The sequence below is a fragment of the Pseudophryne corroboree genome, chromosome 1, assembly GCF_028390025.1.
Source record: "Pseudophryne corroboree isolate aPseCor3 chromosome 1, aPseCor3.hap2, whole genome shotgun sequence".
NCBI lineage: Eukaryota > Metazoa > Chordata > Amphibia > Anura > Myobatrachidae > Pseudophryne > Pseudophryne corroboree.
In genome coordinates this window covers 881,197,026-881,221,326 of record NC_086444.1, presented here as the reverse complement: position 1 = coordinate 881,221,326, position 24,301 = coordinate 881,197,026, and the positions used below count along the sequence as shown (strand labels likewise).

Sequence of the window (24,301 nt, the reverse complement as noted above, 5' to 3'; positions counted from 1 at the left end):
CGGCAGCCAATCAGAAGCCGCCAGTCCGCGAGCTCTGATTGGCTCACGAACCGGCGGCTGGTTTGAACGCTATACGCTGCCGCGCCAGACACAGCCGTGCTGGCGGGCGCCCGGCACTCTCAGCCCCGTCCCTCACAGCCCGGAGGAGGAGGAGCAGCAGCAGTGCAGCAGCGGTAAGCAGCTGCAGCACTGGCTGCTGTGGGGGCAATTGTATACCTGGCACTGTGGGGGCAATTGGCTGGCACTGTGGGGCATTTGTATACCTGGCACTGTGGGGCATTTGTATACCTGGCACTGTGGGGGCATCTGTATACATGGCACTGTGGGGGCATTTGTATACCTGGCACTGTGGGGGCAATTGTTTACCTGGCACTGTGGGGGCATCTGTATACATGGCACTGTGGGGGCATCTGTATACATGGCACTGTGGGGGCATCTGTATACCTTGCACTGTGGGGGCATCTGTATACCTGGCACTGTGGGGGCATTTGTATACCTTGCACTGTGGGGGCAATTGGCTGGCACTGTGGGGCATTTGTATACCTTGCACTGTGGGGGCAATTGTTTACCTGGCACTGTGGGGGCATCTGTATACATGGCACTGTGGGGGCATCTGTATACCTTGCACTGTGGGGGCATCTGTATACCTGGCACTGTGGGGGCATTTATATACCTGGCACTGTGGGGGCATTTGTGGATGTGGCACTGTGGGAGCAATTGTATACCTGGCACTGTGGGGGCAATTGTTTACCTGTCACTGTGGGGGCAATTGTTTACCTGGCACTGTGGGGGCATCTGTATACCTGGCACTGTGGGGGCATCTGTATACCTGGCACTGTGGGGGCATTTGTATACCTGGCACTGTGGGGGCATTTGTATACCTGACACTGTGGGGGCATTTGTATACCTGGCACTGCACTATCGGGGGCATATAATGTAAATTTCGGCTCGTACCGGGTGCTGTAATGTGAATTTTGGCTCATACTGTGTGGTATAATGTGAAAGGGGCAGCAGTACTAGATAGTATAAGGGGTCCTACTATTGTGGTGCATAATGCGTATAAGGGGTGTATGGTGTGGTAAACTACACTGAAGGCCACGCCCCCTTTGAGTGACCACGCCCCCTTTTCCGGAGCGCGCGCGCCTTCGGCGCGCGCTTAATTACAAACCTCACATTTCCATACCCCCACTTAAAAATTTTCACTTCAACCACTGGTTGTGTATATTTTAATAGAGAATGATGTACGCCTGTATGTTGTTAGAATATTAATTATATTTGTAAGAACATAGACTAATAAGTGGGAGGAGTCAGGAATAGTAAGGGGAGGAGTCACAGAGGTGGGCCTGTGTGCTTCAAAAATGCCAGGGCCTATTTTTAGTCCCAGTCCGGCCCTGGTAGAGGGAGATGTATTAAAGCTTTGAGAAATATAAAGTGGATAGAGATAAAGTACCAAACAATCAGCTCCTTTTAATTGTCAAACACAATCTGTAAAATAGCAGTTACATGTCGAGTGGCACCATATCTCGCTCCACTTTATCTCTATCCAAACTGTGCTATGTCTTGCCCAGTGTCATTTAGTGATTTAGTCCTTAATTTTAATTTTATGTTTCAGGGTCTGGGGATAAGGTAAAGGCTAAAATTGTACTTTGTCCATTTCACTACTATGGATGAGAAGATACATTATAATTTATAACCTGAACAAACAAAAGTATGGGGGCCTCTCATTTCTTCACAAATTCAGTCATACAGTATGTGACTTCACAAACACTCTTCTTCCCTGACCTCTCCACTTCTGTACTATTTTGCAAAAGAAAATAAAACTGTCTTTTTGCTATCTACATTTGGATGTCCCATTGACACCTAAATAGCAACATGTCCAGAACACCAGTTATAATCTTTCCTCCTTTCAGTCACCACATCCCTTCTGTAAATGCTGATTTACATACAGGACTAAAAGCAACACTTTAAAAAGACATTTCATACACTTTAAATGAAGCCGCTGCGGCCGCTATACTTAATCCACAACCTACGTACTTATTACACCATTAGCGTACAGAGTCCCGTACCGTGTACGGACTTTGCGTACAAACGCCACGCTGGCTGTACAAAGTACACCGTGAACCCTTAACAGCTATGCATGCGATAGTAATACACTTTAAACCTTAGCAGGGAAAGGAAAGCACGACACCAGATTGTATTTAAAATGCTGGGTTCCGACACCACAACATATTATTACTAGTGATGAGCGGATTCGGTTTTACTCTGTTTTACTCGGTTCTCAAAACAGAATCTTATTGACTCACTGATGTCACGTGTTTTGGATAGAGTCTTGTATGACCAGGCCTGCAGCTGGCTCCTTTTATACAATCTTCCAAAACTTAACACAATGGATACTGTAATCTATTTGTCCATTGGACACAGGGATGGTCATTTACAGTACAGGAGAGGTCATAGGTTGGTTTGAATAGGTGGGCGATGTCTGTTCAAGATGCACTTGTGGGTGGTCTCCTCTGGGTTCCGCCGCATACCTAATGTACAGTAAATACAGTTTATATCTATATTCTGCTCCTGCACATAACTATTCGCAGGAACGTGCGATCTTCTACAAACCAACACCGGAATATTACCCTTAAAATACTCTACAGCTGGATACTAAACACCACCTTATAACCTTGTTCTGTCCCCTCCTATCCTGTAAAGGTGAATCCTTTTGTTCTGTTACCATTTAAACTGTTGTAACTTGCTGATGTCGTGCAGGGAGACTGTGTACATCGTGCACTATTTGGATTAAATATGTAATGTGTTTTGATGGCTTTTCCATGCGTTCATAAACTCTACCGTAAATACTCATACCACGCGCTAATGTGCAGGACCGCGGGAGCGATCATACGCAAATTGCGAATATGCGCACGCATGGCAGAACAAGTACGCGCACGGAGACCATCTGTGTGTAGTTTGTACGTGTCCACCCTTTGGCAGTCACCAATAACTGCCACTATCTAATCAATAAACAGAAAAATATCTATACAATATCTACAGAAGTTTGGATGGTCGGGGAAGAGTTGTAGGTGGGAAATATATGACCTAGTGGGATAGTAAAAGCATGTATGTATGAATCCATGTCTGAGGGGCATGTATCATCGTGCTGTATATGTTATACATAAGCTTCGAGGTATTGCGAAGTATACATTAAATCCTTCTCATCCCGTATTAAGGGTCTGTAAATGGGCCAACAAACACTACCGAGCTCTTTTCAGCTTCTTGTTCCAACAAATGGGGTGCACATTTAGTTGATGATACATGGATGGGGAAACATGTGAGTGCTAGTATATGTGGATATCACCTGTCGACTATGTGTGCCATTAGCTGGAGGTTGCAGAGATGAAGATAAGACACATATAAAAATACATTCACATAAACATTTTGGGTAGGGCTGAGGTCTTTTCCGGATGGATGTATCTGGGCAGAGGGGGAGACAAAAGGAAAACAGGTGAAAGAAACAGGCCATGAAATTAATTTGCAATCATTATCATAACACTGTCTCTATGGATGGGTCATAAATTAAATCTGCTGCTATAACAGCGCCCTCGCTCCTTAGACTCATCAAATTTGTGCCGTGCTTGCGCTGCATTAGAATTCGAACACACCTAAATATCGAACCAATAATTATGACGATTCCCAGGATACAAAGGAGAAACTTCCCTACACTCATAATGACATTCTGAGCCCACTCTCCTAAACCTGAGAACCATTTGCATGGGTTCAACCATGAGACCCAGCCGGTCAGTTCATTACTCACAGTCGCAAAGGTAAGGTTGTGCTTCCTCCTGAACTCCCACTTCAACTGCAAGATATCATCCATCTTTTGATCGATGATCTCCGTTGGGTCGTCAGTGCTGTTTGTAATATAAGTACAGCACTTCACACCATATTGAGTTGCCAGAGTAACACAGTACCCACCTGTCACGGCTGTGACATAATTAAGGACCATCCTGTGCTGAATCAGTTCCTTCTTATAAGCTTGTAACTCCCTTCCTGTATACCTGAAGGTGTTGTCATACATCTCAGTGATATTATCTATAAAGTTTGCTAGCGCATGGACATACCTATAATTTATAGTTCCTCTGGCAGTACGGGTGATGTCTAATGCGAGAAGGTACTGAATCCCGGTGGATTCGTGGATCAAATCAGAGGCTGCGTGCTCTGCCCTATCTATGAGGTGTCTCTTGATGATGTGTTCATAGTGAGTATGAGTATAAGGAGCCTGAGCACTGCGGTGAACGTCTTTCATTTTATCATGGGTCATGGTCATGACCTCTGGTAGTACTCTCCCAATATAACACAATCCCTCTGAGCTCGGGGCAAGCCACTTGTACGCCTTCCTCCCACATATGAAATAGGCATCATCTGGGAGAACATAGGGGACAAAATATAACATCACCATATTACAAATTTTCCAAGTAAAGAAACCAATCCCTAGTTCTCCCATCTGCTCAGTATAAGTATCGGGCTGGATGATATGAGCACAATACCCTGACGATACTTTTCCAACCCACATGGTCTTGCTTCCACGGGTATACCTATACCGAAAATACCTCCCACTGTTGGCTATTTGGCGTACAAGTTCAGAGTCTATGGGTATCCTATCAGCTCTGTATGAAAAGGTAATTGTCTGGTTATTCCACGTCACTTCCCAATTTCCCAGTTTTCGGTAATTGGAAATATTAAAACACAATAAGGACCTGTCTACATTATACTGGTAGAGCTTCAAACTAGGGGGCCTAGAGATATTGAATTTCTTGCCCACCGGTCTCCCACCCCGCAATTTGAGTACCTCATCTATTGCTAAAGGGTATGGTACCAATCCTGACTTACTCTGACCTTGAGGTACTTGTGAGCACACCCAGCATTCTGTCTGGTTTAAGACCTTACCCACTAGTGAGTGGTAATCACTCAAAGGATGGCGGTCCATGTCGATATTAAGGTTGGACTGACATCTCTGGATGCACCCATCCTCTACTATATTCTCACAATTCCTACAAATACAATATTCATCAGACAATAACCCCTCACAGTGCCTCCGAGCTCCCTGACTACTGGAGCGCTTACTAATGCCAGCCTTTACTAGAGTGATGTGCTGCTCCTGAGATCCTACAAATTCATACTTGCCATCAGAACCCATTCCAGATCCCTGCTCGACCTCTCTGGGACCCTCACCAAAACAAACTGTCCTGATCAAAACCAGAATTACTAACAGAACCTGAAACGCAGTCTCTTGTGATCGATCCATTTCGTTAGCGGAAAGGAGGAAAATAAGAAGGAGAAAAGAAAGGAAAATGCAGGGGGAGGTGAAAAAAGAAAATGGTGCGACAAGCGTTATAGATCTTGTTACTCTCTATGTGCTCAGATGCCCTTCAACAGTTCTGCCTCTCAACTTTCCCGGAGCAAACACTCCAGTGATACGAGATTCTCTACACTCTGCTCTTTGTCACGAGTTCTCTCCGGGTTAGCGACCTTCTTGCAGTGGGATGAGTGGACCCAAGTCTCTCTTTCGGCGACCTTCAATGCTGTCGTGCTGGTTAACAAGACTTGGTATGGTCCTTCCCACCTGTCTATGAGGCAACCTGAGCGTAAGAAATTTCGAATCATTACATAATCCCCAGGCTCAATGTCATGACAATTACTGCTCAGTAGGTCAGGGATCACCAGCTTTAAATTTCTTTGTTGATTTCTCAGCTGCTGGCTCATCCCAACCAAATATTTCACAGTCACTTCATTATTACATTTCAAATCATCCTGGGGGTCTATCATTACATGAGGTTGTTGACCAAAAATAATTTCAAAGGGTGATAAGTTAAGGGGAGATCTGGGAGTGGTTCTGATGCTGTACAACACTAGTGGCAAAGCTTCTGGCAACGACAATCCAGTTTCAGCCATTAATTTGCTCAGCTTGTTCTTAATAGTGCTGTTCACTCTCTCTACCTTTGCACTTGCCTGTGGACGGTACGGAGTATGCAGCTTGCTATTAATTCCCATCAGTTTGCACATGACCTGAAAGACTTCACCTGTAAAATGGGCAGCCATGTCACTTTCAATTATTCTAGGGATACCATATCTACACACAAATTCCTGCACAATTTTCTTTGCAGTGAACGTAGCAGTATTTGTGGCAGCAGGGAACGCTTCTACCCAGTTGGAAAATACATCAATACAAACTAACACATATTTCAAATTCCTACAGAGTGGTAGCTGTATGAAGTTGATTTGCATTACCTGAAAAGGTCCTTCTGTAGGAGGGATATGGGATGGCTCTGTTGGTATTGTCTTTGCAATATTCTTCCTCAAGCAAGTAAAGCATGTCATTGCTCTCTTACCTGCATGAGAAGAGAATCCTGGCGCACACCAGTAGGCCCTTACCAATTTGCACACACCCTCTTTGCCCAGATGAGTCAGACTGTGTGCCGCCTCCGCTAGGCTTGGAAGATATGCTCTGGGGGCCACCGGCTTACCGTGTCTACCTGTCCACAGTCCTGAGGACTCCTGGCCATATCCCTTTGCCCTCCAGACTGCCTTTTCCTGTAGGGAACACAAATTTTGCATTTCGATTAATTGTATGTTGATCGTGTTAAATGTCATCAGTGATGTGAAGTTCATTTGTATGGGGGTGCTTGCTGCTGATTTAGCAGCTTCATCTGCCCGGCTGTTACCAAGTGAAATTGGGTCTTGGTTGTAAGTGTGTGCTTTGCACTTGATAACAGCCACTCTGTCTGGTTCTTGTATTGCTGTCAAAAGCCTTTTGATGTGGGACGCATGCGCTACAGGTGTGCCATCTGCCGTCATGAAATTTCTGAGGCGCCATAGGGCCCCAAAATCATGCACTACTCCAAAGGCGTACCTAGAATCTGTGTATATATTAGCTGACTTACCCTTGGCCAATTCACACGCTCTGGTTAGGGCGACCAACTCAGCAACTTGGGTTCAGCTTCTATGATACCTTCGTCATCTACAACTGCATATCCAGTGCACAAGTCTCCCGATTCTGTCTGTCTGTGGCAACTACCGTCAGTGTAGAAGGTAAAGTCTACTCCTTCCAGTGGGTTGTCACTGATGTATACAAAGTTGAATTTGGAACCGCACTAGTGTTAATGATCTAAGCAAGATGTATGAATAGTATAAGAAAACCAATATAAATGCAGTTAGAAAAAATGTGATTATGAACTGCTAATGATTGGCGGTGCTCCCAGGAATTTTGTAGATTAGACTACAGTTGAAAAGGAGAGACAAGACAAAAAACCCTTGTTTGGGAGCACTCTTTTGTATTAAATTAAATAATGTAGGTAAAGTAAATGATAAATGAGATAAAACTTAACCTTTAATTGTTTCTCAAATAAAAGGAAGAAAAAAGGGCAAATAATAAGACAATTAAAGGACTCGTGTCTGGTGTTACAGCAAAAAGAAACTTGTTTGACCTTTTTAGCAAATGAGGTACAAGTTGCTAGGAGAAGGTGAAGATATTAGAAGTAATAAATTGGATGGATGTTGGTGTGTTCTAATAGGATGAATGTATCCAGGACAGTCACTAAGCATGCCTCAAAACAAAGGTATCCAAATGGAGAGTGATATGGTAGCAATGTTGAGTGAGCTGAATTTGATCTTGTATGAGAAATAGAGAGAAAAGGGGGCCCACTGCACCTGGTATTCTCAGGGGGTTTCCCATCCTGATACTGACCAGGCCATACCTGCTTAGCTTCCGAGATCGGACAGGATCGGGCGCATTCAGGGTAGTATGGCCGTGGGCCTGAGGTAAGAAAGAAATGAAAGAAGATAGGAAGATGATTCTATTGTCTGTACTGAGTACAAATCAACCATAGGTGGTCCGGGAGTGTTTTTCCAGAAACAGACATAGAGGTATAGTCAGTTTTGGAGAATTAAAATGGGGCCCACAGCACCTGGTATTCTCAGGAGGTTTTCCTTCCTAATACTGGCCAGGCCACACCTGCTTAGCTTCCGAGATTGGACAGGATCGGGCGTATTCAGGGTAGTATGGCCGTGGGCCAGTGTGAGGAAAATATTGAGTGGAAAGGGAGAATGCACTGCTTTGTGTACTTCACACTCAACCACGACCACTGATGGTCTCGAAATAGTATTTCCAGACAGTATCAAGATGATTTGTAGTGTCTGGGATTAAAGAGGATGTATGTGGTTGGGGAAATTTATGAGAGTGATGTATGGTGTATGTGTGTGTATGTCATGTTGATTGATGAAAAACTTTTGGAAAGAGATGTGTTTAAGAGGTAGAATGAAGCTGAAAAATCACTCTGATTAAATAACAAATCACACAAATGACAAAATGTAGGTTAGTCCCTTGAGGGGAAAAAGCAAAAAACAAAAAGCAGCAGAAGATAAATGGTCGTATATTGGGAGGGAACTCAAGGTTGGCTCCCAAATGACAATCTTAACTTTAATTCCTGAGTAGGAAGGGTTGAATACCAAAATCTCATAACAAATGTCAAATAGTCAGTGATGGGGTATAAAAATGCTACCACAAAACACATGCATGTTGGAATCACATAAATTCACTTGTGTGTTTAATTCACAGTTAGGTATCTGTATATAATAATAGAACCTTGGAGGCATGGGCGGGTGTGAGGACTGAGTACTACAGATTATCACTGAAATTAGAAAACTGTTGTGAAACAGAAGATATAATGATTTGTTTACATTGCGATATCTGTGACAGAGGTAAATGTGGTGGTATATAGTGGTCTGATGACCGTTACCACTATCTTAGGGTAGACTGACACCTCTTTACAGACTAGTGGTAAATATAGACATAATTATAGACCCTGATGGTCTAGTGGAATTACCTAGTATAAGTCGTTTGCAAGGAGGGAACACACGGTAGGCGCTAGAGACAGTGCTTAACACTGATCATACAGTGCACTGTCTCTAGCGCCTACCGTGTCTATATTTACCACTAGTCTGTAAAGAGGTGTCAGTCTACCCTAAGATAGTGGTAACGGTCATCAGACCACTATATACCACCACATTTACCTCTGTCACAGATATCGCAATGTAAACAAATCATTATATCTTCTGTTTCACAACAGTTTTCTAATTTCAGTGATAATCTGTAGTACTCAGTCCTCACACCCGCCCATGCCTCCAAGGTTCTATTATTATATACAGATACCTAACTGTGAATTAAACACACAAGTGAATTTATGTGATTCCAACATGCATGTGTTTTGTGGTAGCATTTTTATACCCCATCACTGACTATTTGACATTTGTTATGAGATTTTGGTATTCAACCCTTCCTACTCAGGAATTAAAGTTAAGATTGTCATTTGGGAGCCAACCTTGAGTTCCCTCCCAATATACGACCATTTATCTTCTGCTGCTTTTTGTTTTTTGCTTTTTCCCCTCAAGGGACTAACCTACATTTTGTCATTTGTGTGATTTGTTATTTAATCAGAGTGATTTTTCAGCTTCATTCTACCTCTTAAACACATCTCTTTCCAAAAGTTTTTCATCAATCAACATGACATACACACACATACACCATACATCACTCTCATAAATTTCCCCAACCACATACATCCTCTTTAATCCCAGACACTACAAATCATCTTGATACTGTCTGGAAATACTATTTCGAGACCATCAGTGGTCGTGGTTGAGTGTGAAGTACACAAAGCAGTGCATTCTCCCTTTCCACTCAATATTTTCCTCACACTGGCCCACGGCCATACTACCCTGAATACGCCCGATCCTGTCCAATCTCGGAAGCTAAGCAGGTGTGGCCTGGCCAGTATTAGGAAGGAAAACCTCCTGAGAATACCAGGTGCTGTGGGCCCCATTTTAATTCTCCAAAACTGACTATACCTCTATGTCTGTTTCTGGAAAAACACTCCCGGACCACCTATGGTTGATTTGTACTCAGTACAGACAATAGAATCATCTTCCTATCTTCTTTCATTTCTTTCTTACCTCAGGCCCACGGCCATACTACCCTGAATGCGCCCGATCCTGTCCGATCTCGGAAGCTAAGCAGGTATGGCCTGGTCAGTATCAGGATGGGAAACCCCCTGAGAATACCAGGTGCAGTGGGCCCCCTTTTCTCTCTATTTCTCATACAAGATCAAATTCAGCTCACTCAACATTGCTACCATATCACTCTCCATTTGGATACCTTTGTTTTGAGGCATGCTTAGTGACTGTCCTGGATACATTCATCCTATTAGAACACACCAACATCCATCCAATTTATTACTTCTAATATCTTCACCTTCTCCTAGCAACTTGTACCTCATTTGCTAAAAAGGTCAAACAAGTTTCTTTTTGCTGTAACACCAGACACGAGTCCTTTAATTGTCTTATTATTTGCCCTTTTTTCTTCCTTTTATTTGAGAAACAATTAAAGGTTAAGTTTTATCTCATTTATCATTTACTTTACCTACATTATTTAATTTAATACAAAACAGTGCTCCCAAACAAGGGTTTTTTGTCTTGTCTCTCCTTTTCAACACGGGTTGTCACTGATGTCAGGTCTCGCTGTGAAAGTCTGATTCAGGTATTCCATACAATCATGCGTATCAGTATCTGCACTAAATCCTCCTTCACCAACATTCTCATCCTCCACCCTTTGTGCCTGTCCAGGCACACTTGGCAAGTAAGTTGCAGGATTTAGTGAGCTGCATCTCTTAATGGTGATGTTTACTGGGGCCATCAGTGATAATTCCCACTTTGTAAACCGAGCAGATGAGACATGTCTTGTTTGGGCTGAGTTCAGTAAGGCTGATACTGCATGAGGTGTATGAATGGTCAGGTCATGTCCTAACACTACGTCCTCACTTTTACTTACCAGCAAAGCTATCGCTGCAACACTTCACAAGCAAGTGGGGAGAGACCGCTCTACAGTGTCGAACTGTGCACTGTAGTAAGCTACCGGTCTGCTGGCGTCACCATGTCTCTGAGTTAAAACCCCTGCCGCGCACCCTGCACTTTCTGTACTGTACAATTCAAAGGGCTTCTCATAACCTGGCATACCTAATGCGGGTGCCTGTGATAGGTACTGTTTGAGTCTCTCAAATGCCAGTTCGGACTCATCTGTGTGCGAGATCCGTTCTGGTTTGTTCGAAGAGACCATTTCTTGCAAAGGTAAAGCCAGTATAGAGAACCCTGGAATCCAGTTTCGACAGTCCCACACATTCCAAGGAAAGTGCGAATCTGTTGCTGCGTTTGTGGCAGAGTCATGTCGCGAATCGCCTGTATTCTATCAGCAGTGAGGTGTCTAAGTCCTTGAGTCAAGCAATGTCCCAAATATTTGACCCTGGTCCGGCACAACTGCAACTAATCCTTTGAAACCTTGTGTCCCGTTTGGGAAAGATGAAACAGAAGCTGTTTTGTGTCTTTCAAGGACGATTCGAGTGAGTCAGAACACAACAATAAGTCATCGACATACTGTATTAGTACTGATCCGCTCTCAGGTTGAAAGAATTGTAAACAGTCATGCAAAGCCTGGGAGAAAATACTTGGGCTGTCAATGAAACCTTGGGGGAGACGAGTCCAGGTTTACTGTACTCCCCTGTATGTAAAGGCAAAAAGGTATTGGCTGTCAGGGTGAAGAGGGACAGAAAAGAAAGCAGAACAGAGGTCAATGACAGTGAAGAATTTTGCAGTAGAGGGAATTTGCATGAGGATGACAGCTGGATTGGGCACTACGGGGAATTGGCTCTCAACTATTTTGTTTATCCCCCTTAGATCCTGCACTAGCCTGTAACCCCTCCCCCTACTCTTTTTCACAGGGAAGATGGGACTATTGGCGGTGCTGGACGTCCTGACTAGGATGCCCTGCTGTAGCAGCCGCTCTATGACAGGGTACACTCCTAATTCTACCTCTGGCTTCAGAGGATACTGAGGGATTTTTGGAGCTATCCTACCATCTTTTACTTGTACTACTACTGGAGCTACATTCGCCATCAATCCAGTGTCTTGTCCATCTTTGGTCCAAAGGAAACCCGGTATTTGTGAGATCATTTCCTCTACCTTTGATGGACACTTGTCTATAACAGTAGAATGCGACATTAGCCTTTGAGGGGTGTCTTATATATCTTGCACTTCTTCAGCGTGGTTCTCAGGTATATCCAAGAAGACACCCTCAGGAGTACAGTATATGACACACCGCATTTTACACAATAAATCTCTGCCGAGTAGATTAGTCGGAGCTGATGCAGCCAGCAGAAAAGAATGTTTGGTTTGCAAGGGCCCTATCTCTGCAGGTCTACTCAAAGGGTATTGTTGCACCGTTCCTGTTACTCCCATTGCCCGAATCATTTTTCCCGTGGTCTTTATACCTGATGTGGAAATCAACACTGACCTGGCCACCCCTGTATCTACAAGAAATGGTAATGGTACACCAGCTACATCAACCGTGACCTCAGGTTCACTACCAAGGCTAGCAATCAATTTCACTGGCTGCAGACTACAGGTGTTGCCCAACCCCTATTGTGTATTGGTACCCTCCCACAGCGCATTGGCAGCTACAATATGTGAGGGGGTAGCTGTGGTTTTTCGGAGGCCTGCCAGTCCCTCCTTGGTGGGTACCTCCTTGTTTCCCCTCTATCTGGCTCATAATCTCTTCTATATGGTCCCTGATCCCAATTATGTGAATTGTAGTGTGGTTCGTATTCTGGTCTAGGGGGTCGGTATACGTTGTGTGTACCTTTATTCCTACATTCCCTTGCGTAATGTCCTTCCTTCTGACACTTATAACATATTACTACATGTGGCTTACCATCAGGGGTCTGGGGTTTTGGCTGATGTGGTTTTGTTGTAAGAGCATTTATACTCACTGTCATCAGCTTATCCCCCTGAGACTCCCTGTGCTTACTGATGTTCCGGTCATGCTTGATAGTGGACTCTCTCAATGCAGCCACCGAGATACCTCTCCAGTTAGGTAGAGAGGTTTGTACTCTTGTTCTTAATGCCTCCTTTAACCCGTCCATTAATACAGTAACCGCTACCTCCCTGTGATGTGCATTATCTTTTATGTCCTCGATCCCAGTGTATCTAGACATTTCCTGCTGTGCCCGATGGAAATATTCGGATGCCGTTTCACCTTCCTTTTGTCTTATGGAGAAAATTTTATTCCATTTGACAACAGTAGGGAAATATACTCCTAATTGCAGATTGATTTGCCGTACATTCTCCTGATTGTATTCATCAGTGAGAGGTACTTCTGCATCTAACTTACTGTCTGCTATAAATTTCGTGATGTCAATACTTGAGGGTAAACACACTGTTCGCCAATCTTTATTTGTAGGCTCATGGGCGTTACCTAATTCCTTATTGATTCTCTGGCATCTGACTAGATCTTTCCTGGGATCGGGAAATTCAGACATAATTGACCTTAACTTTGCTCGGGACCAGGGACAATGCATGGCAATGTTCCTGATGGGAGTTACTCCCTGAACGTCAGTTCTCCCGTTGGGAACTGCAATCACCCTGACAGGATTTAATTCAATTTCGTCCTTCCGGTTTGATTCTACAATGTGGGGAGCTATAGTTTCTGCATAATGTATGGTACCATACTTACCTGTGGACACGACCTCACTTATCCCTCTGCTAGGGGTCCTTGCTACAACTCTTGATGGTTGGGCCGTGCCCACTTGAGTATCTTGTAGGGTGGCTGCTAGAGAGAGTGCCGATATCATGCTCGGCTCATCTTCCTGCTCACAATCCTGGGGAAAATTTAAAATGGGATACAGCTGGCAAGGGTTAGCGTTAGTACATTTATCAATCACATTCCTATCCTGTACCAATGCACCATTGCTTGTAGCCACTTTCTCCCCAACAATATATGGTGGTGGTGTGGTTGCCATTTTTTTTCCGCTAGGTTTGGAACCTGCCGCGCGAGCTAATTCCCTTTGCATCTCCCCCTCTTGCTGCCATAAATGTAAACAATCTCTATGTCTAATCCTTTGTTTTCTGGATTTTATCAGACATATCCTTATCCTTAAGTTCTGCAATACCCCCGGTTCAAAGCTGACCACCTTAGGGAATGGTACCCTATCTTTGTCAGTCATATGTACCCATTCATTGCATAAAACTTCTGTGTGTGAACCATATTTTTCACACATGCTAAACCTTGCTGACCTTCTCGGACCCAAGTCTGACCTTCTCGGTCCCAACTCTTCTGCCTGAACCCTGGCTACCATACGTCCCTTAGTTGAGCAACTGGCTCCCATAATTTGAGGGTCTTGCCTTCTCGGCTAATCCCAAAAATACCAAAATACTCAATATAAGGTGACGGTGAAAGTTCTCCGAGCGCTCTCACCCACTCTCGCCCACACTAGCCAGTACTACAATACACTGTTGATAGCGAAGGCAATGTACCCAACTTAGGGCCCCTAATTGACCTATATTTACTGGAAGTTTTTAGGAGTGACTTACCTTTTCCAGTATATATCTGCCATTGGAGATTTTCCTGAGAGAGACCAGCGAAAACTCCCTATGCACTTTTTTTACACAAATCACGCTTGCGTATGCAGTATACAGCGCTAATGATACCGCAATTTTATGCAAAAGGCTCATAAAAGGGATATCAAGTTGCGCTATATATCGCACCCACAAACGCACGGTCCAATCGCACAGCGTATAGGTACTTGTTACTTATCTGCCGTACGACCACTGGAATCGAATCACAAGCTGCGAAACCTCAGCCAGAGCGTATCAAAAAAACTATATAGGTCACAATTCCCTACCAAGCTCCGGTGTAAGTCTCCTCTCAACTTACGAATTTCAATCTATACTAACCTGAGTCGGCCGCCTCACGCCGCCAAGCCTCCACTCACTTGGTGTACCACACTACGGGATCCCGAATTCCCGGGGTTCAATACGTTCACTCTTACTTTCACTCACTCAAATATGCTTTGTTTTTCTGTACAGAAAATTTTAATTCATTCAGATAGGTAGCTTTACCCCCAGAGGCAATACAGTTTAAACAAAAGTTTTATACTAATCTGCTTTAGAAACCGAGTAGTTTTGTGCTATTGTAGCATGGCTACTGTCCCGCATTTGAAATAAACGACACTATTGTGTAATTTGTACCTAGCGCCCGCACTCTTATGCACGATGCGTAAGCACGCGACCGTGCGTGTCTCTTACGCTGCGTGCGCAGTCCTGTACTTTGTCCGAGACACGTGTACAAAACCGTGCGTCCGCAATAAACAAATCCCACAACTCTATAAATGTGAGCAATACTAACTATAATCGCTCACTTAACACAACATCGTTTTTTTTCTGTATAAACCTTTACAACCAGGCCAGAACTGCATTTGTGTCTTTACACTTACTTCCTTAAACACTTATTTTAGTTTTAACTATATAGCAACAAATGTATCCGGTTTCACACAGATCTAAATGAATCTAGAAATCTGAGTCTTTATGGCAACAATGTGAGAGGGTATGCAAAGTATGGGTGTCTTTTGTGTACACTTTTTGGTGGCAAAAAAAATTTCACAGATTTTTAAATGGCTTTTTTTCTGTTGTTTTACGGGTTCTACCAGCACCTCTGCAGACCATACAGAGCAGACGTCATCTAATCAGCACACAAGTAGGGTTTTCAGTGTATCCATCAACCAAGAAAAGGTTACATAGGATACTTTCTGTCCGCCCTTTGCTGATAGATTAAGTCTGCTATGACCTGTTAGGCTGTGAGTATGTGGAAAACCAGACAAGCGCCCAATTGTAAATGCTGATTTACATACAGGACTAAAAGCAACACTTTAAAAAGACATTTCATACACTTTAAATGAAGCCGGTGCGGCCGCTATACTTAATCCACAACCTACGTACTTATTACACCATTAGCGTACAGAGTCCCGTACCGTGTATGGACTTTGCGTACAAACGCCGCGCTGGCAGTACAAAGTACACGCAGTGCGTACACACCCAAAGATACACCGTGATCACTTAACAGCTATGCATGCGATAGTAATACACTTTAAACCTTAGCAGGGAAAGGAAAACACTACACCAGATTGTATTTAAAATGCCAGGTTCCGACACCACAACATATTATTACTGAAAGGGGGTTACAATAACAAAGCAATACAATACAAAAGAATAATGGCTAGAGTCAATAATACATACTTGTTTGGATTTCGCCGCACTACCCAGTCTGGTCCTCGGTCATCTAGATAGATAACTTTTAGAGTCTTGTGTGACCAGGCCTGCAGCTGGCTCCTTTTATACAATCTTCCAAAACTTAACACAATTAATACTGTAATCTCTTTGTCCATTGGACACAGGGATGGTCATTTACAGTACAGGAGAGGTCATAGGTTGGTTTGAATAGGTGGGCGTTGTCTGTTCAAGATGCACTTGTGGGTGGTCTCCTCTGGGTTCCCGCCGCATACCTAATGTACAGTAAATACAGTTTATATCTATATTCTGCTCCTGCACATAACTATTCGCAGGAACGTGCGATCTTCTGCAAACCAACACCGGAATATTACCCTTAAAATACTCTACAGCTGGATACCAAAGACCACCTTATAACCTTGTTCTGTCCCCTCCTATCCTGTAAAGGTGAATCCCTTTGTTCTGTTAGCATTTAAACTGTTGTATCTTGCTGATGTGGTGCAGGGAGACTATGGGATATATGCAATTCACGGCGAATCGCGGCAAATTATCGCCGTTTTTTAATTCGACACAATTCGACAGGTGAATTCCGGCAGGTGGCTGCCGGAATTCACCATATTCAATGAAAAACGGATTCGACAGTCCCGCGGGCGAAAAACTGACGATTTGCCGGATTTTGCCGCGATTTAAAAAAACGGGAAAAACGGGAAAAACCTGTAAAAAAAATGGCGTGGGGTCCCCCCTTCAAAGCATAACCAGCCTCTGGCTCTTCGAGCTGGTCCTGGTTCTAAAAATGCGGGGAAAAATTGGGCAGGGATCCCCCGTATTTTTAAAACCAGCACCGGGCTCTGCGCCTGGTGCTGGTGCAAAAAATACGGGGGACAAAAAGAGTAGGGGTCCCCCGTATTTTTTACACCAGCATCGGGCTCCACTAGCTGGACAGATAATGCCACAGCCGGGGGTCACTTTTATACAGTGCCCTGCGGCCGTGGCATTAAATATCCAACTAGTCACCCCTTGCCGGGGTACCCTGGGGGAGTGGGGACCCCTTCAATCAAGGGGTCCCCCCCCCAGCCACCCAAGGGCCAGGGGTGAAGCCCGAGGCTGTCCCCCCCATCCAATGGCTGCGGATGGGAGGCTGATAGCCTTGAGTAAAATGACAGAATATTGTTTTGTCCAGCAGTACTACAAGTCCCAGCAAGCCTCCCCCGCAAGCTGGTACTTGGAGAACCACAAGTACCAGCATGCGGGAGAAAACCGGGCCCGCTGGTACCTGTAGTTCTACTGGAAAAAAATACCCAAATAAAAACAGTACACAGACACAGTGACAGTAAAACTTTATTACACACTGCCGACACACACATACTTACCTATGTTGACACGCCGACTGCCACGGTCTCCGACGATCCGAGGGTACCTGTGAAAAAAATTATACTCACCTTCCAGCGTCCAGAGGTACATCCACGTCCAGAGATACATCCACGTACTTATTAAAAAAAAAAAACGAACACTCGTACCACCGGACTGAAAGGGGTCCCATGCTTTCACATCAGACCCCTTTCCCCGAATGCCGGGACACCACGTGACTCCTGTCACTGAAGTCCTTTCAGCCAATCAGGAAGCGCTACTTCCGTGGCGCTCACCTGATTGGCTGTGCGCTGTCTGTGCTGTGACAGCGCATCGCACAGCTTTCTCCATTACTTTCAATGGTGAGAACTTTGCCGTCTGCGGGGGTTACTCGCGGTCAGCCGCTGACCGGCGGGTGACCTCTCCGCTAGCCGCTAAGTTCCCACCATTGAAAGTAATGGACGGAGCTGTGCGATGCGCTGTCTGAGTTCAGACAGCGCACAGCCAATCAGGTGAGCGCAACGAAGTTGCGCTTCCTGATTGGCTTTAGAGACCTTTCTGTGACAGCTGTCACTCTGAGAGGTCTCTCTGCATTCGGGGTAAGGGGTCCCATGTGTAAGCATGGGACCCCTTTCAGTCCGGCATGGTACGGGTGTCCGTTTTTTTTTTTTTAACAAGTACGTGGATTTATCTCTGGACCCTGGCTGAGGTGAGTATATTGATCTTTTCTTTTCAGGTATCCGTGGATTCTACTTGGAGAAGAGGACCGATGTCGGCGTGTGAACATAGGTAAGTATGTGTGTGTCGACGTATGAAATAAAGTTTTACTGTCACGGTGTGTGTGTCCTGTTTTTATTTGGGTATTTTTTTTCCAGTAGAACTACAGGTACCAGCGGGCCCGTTTTTCGCCCGCATGCTGGTACTTGTGGTTCTCCAAGTACCAGCTTGCGGGGGAGGCTTGCTGGGACTTGTAGTTCTTCTGGAAAAAACAATATTCTTGACATTTTACCAAGGCTATCAGCCTCCCATCCGCAGCCCTTGGATGGGGGGGACAGCCTCGGGCTTCACCCCTGGCCCTTGGGTGGCTGGGGGGGGACCCCTTGATTGAAGGGGTCCCCACTCCCCCAGGGTACCCCGGCCAGGGGTGACTAGTTGGATATTTAATGCCACGGCCGCAGGGCACTGTATAAAAGTGACCCCCGGCTGTGGCATTATCTGTCCAGCTAGTGGAGCCCGATGCTGGTGTAAAAAATACGGGGGACCCCTACTCGTTTTGTCCCCCATATTTTTTGCACCAGCACCAGGCGCAGAGCCCGGTGCTGGTTTTAAAAATACGGGGGATCCCCTGTCAATTTTTTCCCCGCATTTTTAGAACCAGGACCAGCTCGAAGAGCCCGAGGCTGGTTATGCTTTGGAGGGGGGACCCCACGCCATTTTTTTCAGGGATTTCACCATTCCATCTATAAAAAAAAAAAAATATATATATATTATTTTTAAAAATATATAAATAATACTTGTGCCTCCCAAAAAGACAAACCAAGTACCTAATCCCTTCTAATATAAATAGATCTGATATTACTACGAAAAAAACCCACAAAAAAAACATGTTTTAAATTTTTTTTATTGGTTTCACCCTCCAAAGTGTGGCGGATTGAAAATGACGAATTTGCTGTCTAAAAGCACTGCTGTCGAATTTCCAAACTTGAATTGAATATGCTTTTGTCGAATTGCAGCACTTGTATCATTGCAGAAAAGTCGAATTTGCAAAAAGTCGAAATTCAAAAAGTCGAATTTTGAAAGTCCGTTTTTTTGACGGAAAGCAGTGAATTGCATTGACAAATTATTATTTTTGGCGAAAAATACCCGAAATTCGACAATTTCGGGAATTCGACCGCAATTGCATATACCCCTATGTGTACATCGTGCACTATTAGGATTAAATATGTAATGTGTTTTGATGGCTTTTCCATGCGTTCACAAACTGTACCGTAAATACTCATACCACGCGCTAATGCGCAGGACTGCGGGAGCGACCATACGCAAATTGTGAATATGCGCACGCATGGCAGAACAAGTATACGCACGGAGGCCATCTGTGTGTAGTTTGTACGTGATGTGTGTACTGCAATATTTTTCGACTTTGACACTTCAAAGCAACTTTAACGTCAACATAGTCACAATTTCCTCAGTATTATAAGCCCACTGCCACACTTTACTCTGCTCTAAAATTCTTATCCTATTCACTGTTGCAACATCCTCCTATCTGGCATTCAATGATTTAACAAAAAGAAAAAGTAAACCAAAAACAAAATAAAACAAATTATTTTTTGCATTGTTCATTCATCTTATGTAGTAACTAATTTCCATGGTCTATCTGAGCAATTATACATTTGAAGAAGGTTTTGGTATAGGCAAGCAGAATATGCTTCATTTTGCATCTTTTAGCAATAACCATGTATATCATGAGTATTTGTTGGTCCTAAATACCATCTATCTGTTGCTCCTCATTTCTGTCCATCTCTCAGTGTATCTCAAATCCATCCTTCATCCATCAGAAATTTGTAAAATCTAAGCATAGCTTAATGGCGGAACTTGCATCTTTGCATAAGTTTTCTGTTCTATCTATGATCCCCTACTCTTCTCATTTTGCACAAAAGATCTTACACAGCCCTGTACTGTGCATGCGTCTAGATGACTATCACTGCTGGTCACAGAATTAAAATTGATGCAGAGAGAGATGATTATCCTGGGAGGCAATGGGGGGGGGGGGGGGGTCGCTAGTCAGATGCGGCCATGTTGCAAACATGTCACAGCCAGAGATAGCATCCACAGACACAGTTGCACTAGCACCGGTGGCCATGTTCCTACTGAAATTCTGAGCAACCATAGGGCTCCTTTAATATCCAGTTGTGCGATTTGTGGTGCCAACCATGCAAAGTAGCGGATTAGCACCACAGCCAATGTACATTTCTGTATGAATTCCATTGGCTGTGGCTGTAGCATACAGACTCATTCTCACAGCACAAAAAGCATTGCATTAGTTTCCACATCTGAATCAGGCCCAAAATCTTGAACGCTCTAAGTCATATCTAAACTATAAAGCGAATGAAATGGAAGCAGCAGGGTTGTTACTGTACTGACCCCTCCTGACTGGGTAGCCTTGTGGCTCTTGGCCTATTGGCCAAATGTGCTCTCTCCCAGTATGGTAGGGGGAAATGTATTAAAGCTTTGAGAAATATAAAGTAGAGAGGGATAAAGTACCAAACAATAAGCTCCTTTTATTTTTCAAACATAACCTGTAAAATAAAATAGTTTGGCACTTTATCTCTCTCCACTTTATCTCTCGCCAAACTTTGCTAGATCTCCCCCAGTGTCATTTAGTGATTCAGTCCTTAATTGTATGTTTCAGGGTCTGGGAATAGGGAAAAGGCTAAAATTGTACTGTGTCCATTTCACTACTATGAATGAGAAGTTACATTGTGGATGAGAAGATACATTATAACCTGAACAAACAAAAGTATGGGGGCCTCTCATTTCTTCACAAATTCAGTCATACAGTATGTGACTTCACAAACACTCTTCTTCCCTGACCTCTCCACTTCTGTACTATTTTGCAAAAGAAAATAAAACTGTCTTTCTGCTATCTACATTTGGATGTCCCATTGACACTTAAATAGCAACATGTCCAGAAGAGAAGTTATAATCTTCCCTTCTCTCAGTCACCACATGCCTTGAAGATACATAATCTTCCCTTCTCTCTGTCACCACATCCCTTCAAAGCAACATTAACGTCAACAAAATCACAGTTTCCTCAATATTATAAGCCCACTGCCACACTTTACTCTGCTCTAAAATTCTTATTCTATTGACTGTGGCAACATCCTCCTATCTGGCATTCAATGATTTAACAAAAAGAAAAAGTCAACCAAAAACAAAACAAAACAAATATTTTTTTGCATTGTTCATTCATCTGATGTAGTGACCAATTCCCATGGTCTATCTGAACAATTACAAATTTGAAGAAGGTTTTGGCATTGGCAAGCAGAATATGTTTCATTTAGTATATTCCAGCAGTACCTATGTATCTCCTGAGTATTTGTTGGTCCTAAGGGCCTAATTCAGATCTGATTGTTAGGCTGCGTTTTCGTACAGTGGGCGATCAGGTCTCAACTGTGCATGCGTATGCACCGTAATGTGCAGGCGCGTTGCACGGGTACAAAGCGGATCGCCGCTCAGCGATGGGTTTGTGCGAAGGATCCATTCGCACGGGCGTTCGCAAGGAGATTGACAGGAATAAGGCGTTTGTGGGTGTCGACTGACCGTTTTCTGGGAGTGTTTGGGGAAAACCCAGGCGTCCCCAAGAGTTTGCAGGGCAGGTGTATGACGTCAATTCCGGTCCTGGACAGGCTAAAGTGATCACAGTGGCTGAGTAAGTCCTGGGATACAATCCCCTGTGGGCAGCGACTATGGGAATGTAGGGCTGAAAAAAAACCCTAGCAAGCAATCAGGTCTGAATTAGCCCCTAAATACCTTCCATCTCTTGCTCCTAATTTCTGTCCATCTCTCTGTGTATCTCAAATCCATCCTTCATCCATCAGAAATTTGTAAAATCTAAGCATAGCTTTATGGCGGAACTTGCATCTTTGCAGAAGTTTTATGTTCTATTGATGATCTCCTTCCCCTACTCCTCTCATTTTGCACAAATGAACTTACACAGGCCCGTACTGTGCATGCGTCTAGATGGTTATCACTGCTGGTCACAGAATGAGAATGGATGCAGTGAGAGATGATTTTTTTAAGGTATTCCTAGGAGGCAGTAGGGGGTGGGGATAGTCAGATGACACAGTTGCACTGGCACCGGTGGCCATGTTCCTACGGAAATTCTGAGCAACCATAGGGCTGCTTTAGTATCCAATGGTGCGATGGGTGGTGCCAGTGGTGTGACTTTTCATGCAAAGTAGTGGATTAGCACCACAGGCATTTCTGTATGAATTCCATTGACAGTGGCAATAGCATACAGACACAGTCACGCAGCACAAAATTTTTTAGCATTTGTGTCCACAAGCTTAAATGCTCTAAGTCATATCTAAAATATAAAGCAAAATACATTTTATGCTATTTTTCCTAGTGCTAAAAATTAATTGATATGCAATTTTATAAATATAGTGTGGAGTTGCCAAAACCAAGCCTTTAACTCACACGAAATTCACATCTCTGTCAAACAGTCTGTTTAAAGAAGTTTTTGGCCTGCATCTAAACACCTGGGGGCTACCAAAAAGTCATGCATGGCAATTAGTTGAAAAGTAAGTATATGGTAAATATGTGTATATCCACATGGGTGCTTAGCATAAACTTTGTCCCAATTTTTTTTTTAAGATCTGTTTATTATGCATTTTGTTTAAAAATAAAATAAAATAATAATAATAATAATAATAATATAAACAACAACAACAACAACAACAACAGGTAATGCTTTGTGGAGTATGATACATTTTTATTATTTTTCTGTTTTTCTTAATTTTGGAATGTCTGCTGCTATTTTTTTCTGCCTACTGCTTGTTGCAGCATATGTTTCTTGCAGTGTTTCTGGATCCATATATTCCAACAGGAGAAAAGAAGCAATGACAAAAAAAGAAAAAAAAAAAAGACAAGAGTTTGAATGCAAGTCAGTCGCAATAGTACTCACATTACCTGCATGGAAAGAAATTTGTATAGTCATACCCACCTGTGTCATACCAACCCCCCCCCCCCCCCCCCCCCCACTATATTCTTGGGTATACATCCATCATTAATATCAGTGTTCTCTTGCATCAGTGCTATGCCCTCTGCAAAAGATTTATCTTAAACAGGAATAATTGTGCATACTATACGTACAAGTTTGCATAGTATAAAATTCATCAGACACTCATTCGACTTAACCTCACTAAACTTAAACAACTTTGCATTATCTGTAGTTGGGAAAGCACATCTCTGGATCATGCACAATGACTTGATCAGCTCTGCTTCACAGTTTAAAAGTTCAGTTTTTTCTAGGTCCTTTAGGACCATTTTTCCAAATAATAAAGGAGAGGGAACAGAAGAGAGGAAAAAGAATAAGAGAGGGAAGAGGAATATGACAAGAAAAGAGAGAGAAGCCCTAAGAAATTTACAAGAAAATGATTCCATCACCATCAAGCCCGCCGACAAGGGCGGCAGGGTGGTGGTTTTGGATACAGAAATGTATGAGAATAAAGTCAAAACAATGCTCTCTGATAATTTAACCTACACGGGCTATAAGAAAAAACCCCACAGATAGAATAAAAAAGGACCTACTGTATATACTCTAGTAGATAAATATTTTGATTTGGGAGTATTGACTGAGAAGGAAAGAGATTTTCTAAAAATAGATGACCCATCCCTGCCAGTAATTTATGGTCTACCGAAAATGCATAAAAGTGTAGTGGACCCTCCATTACGCCCCATTGTGGCAGGGGTGGAGTCAATTACTTCAAATTTATCACAACTGATCGACTCATATTTACAGCCTATAGTGTGTAAGGGTAAGGCGTATTTGAAATACACTACCAGTGTCATAAATAAATTAAAGGATATACATTGGCAAAAAGGGGACATACTAGTGACTGCAGACGTCGGTTCTTTGCATTCTATAATAGAACACAGCCGTGGTCTCCAGGCTATAGAAAGCGCTTTAGGAAAAGAGAGTTTGAAAGTGGGATTAAAAAAATTCATACTAGAAAGTATTGAGTTTATTTTGAAAAACAACCATTTCTTTTTTAAGGACACACATTATATCCAGCGCCTCGGG

The 24,301-nt window shown here is 43.5% G+C and overlaps 1 protein-coding gene and 4 pseudogenes across 1 annotated transcript in view; 3 read left to right on the top strand and 2 right to left on the bottom strand.

The window, feature by feature from the left end:
* The window catches only part of NPFFR2 (neuropeptide FF receptor 2), a 353,963-nt gene that overhangs the window by 286,865 nt on the left and 42,797 nt on the right, over positions 1–24,301 (top strand). The gene's annotated exons all lie outside the window — the stretch shown is intronic.
* On the bottom strand, positions 7,681–7,798 carry LOC134933782 (5S ribosomal RNA; annotated as a pseudogene).
* LOC134942731 (5S ribosomal RNA) lies at positions 7,938–8,055 on the bottom strand (annotated as a pseudogene).
* On the top strand, positions 9,742–9,859 carry LOC134942720 (5S ribosomal RNA; annotated as a pseudogene).
* Positions 9,999–10,116, top strand: LOC134933778 (5S ribosomal RNA; annotated as a pseudogene).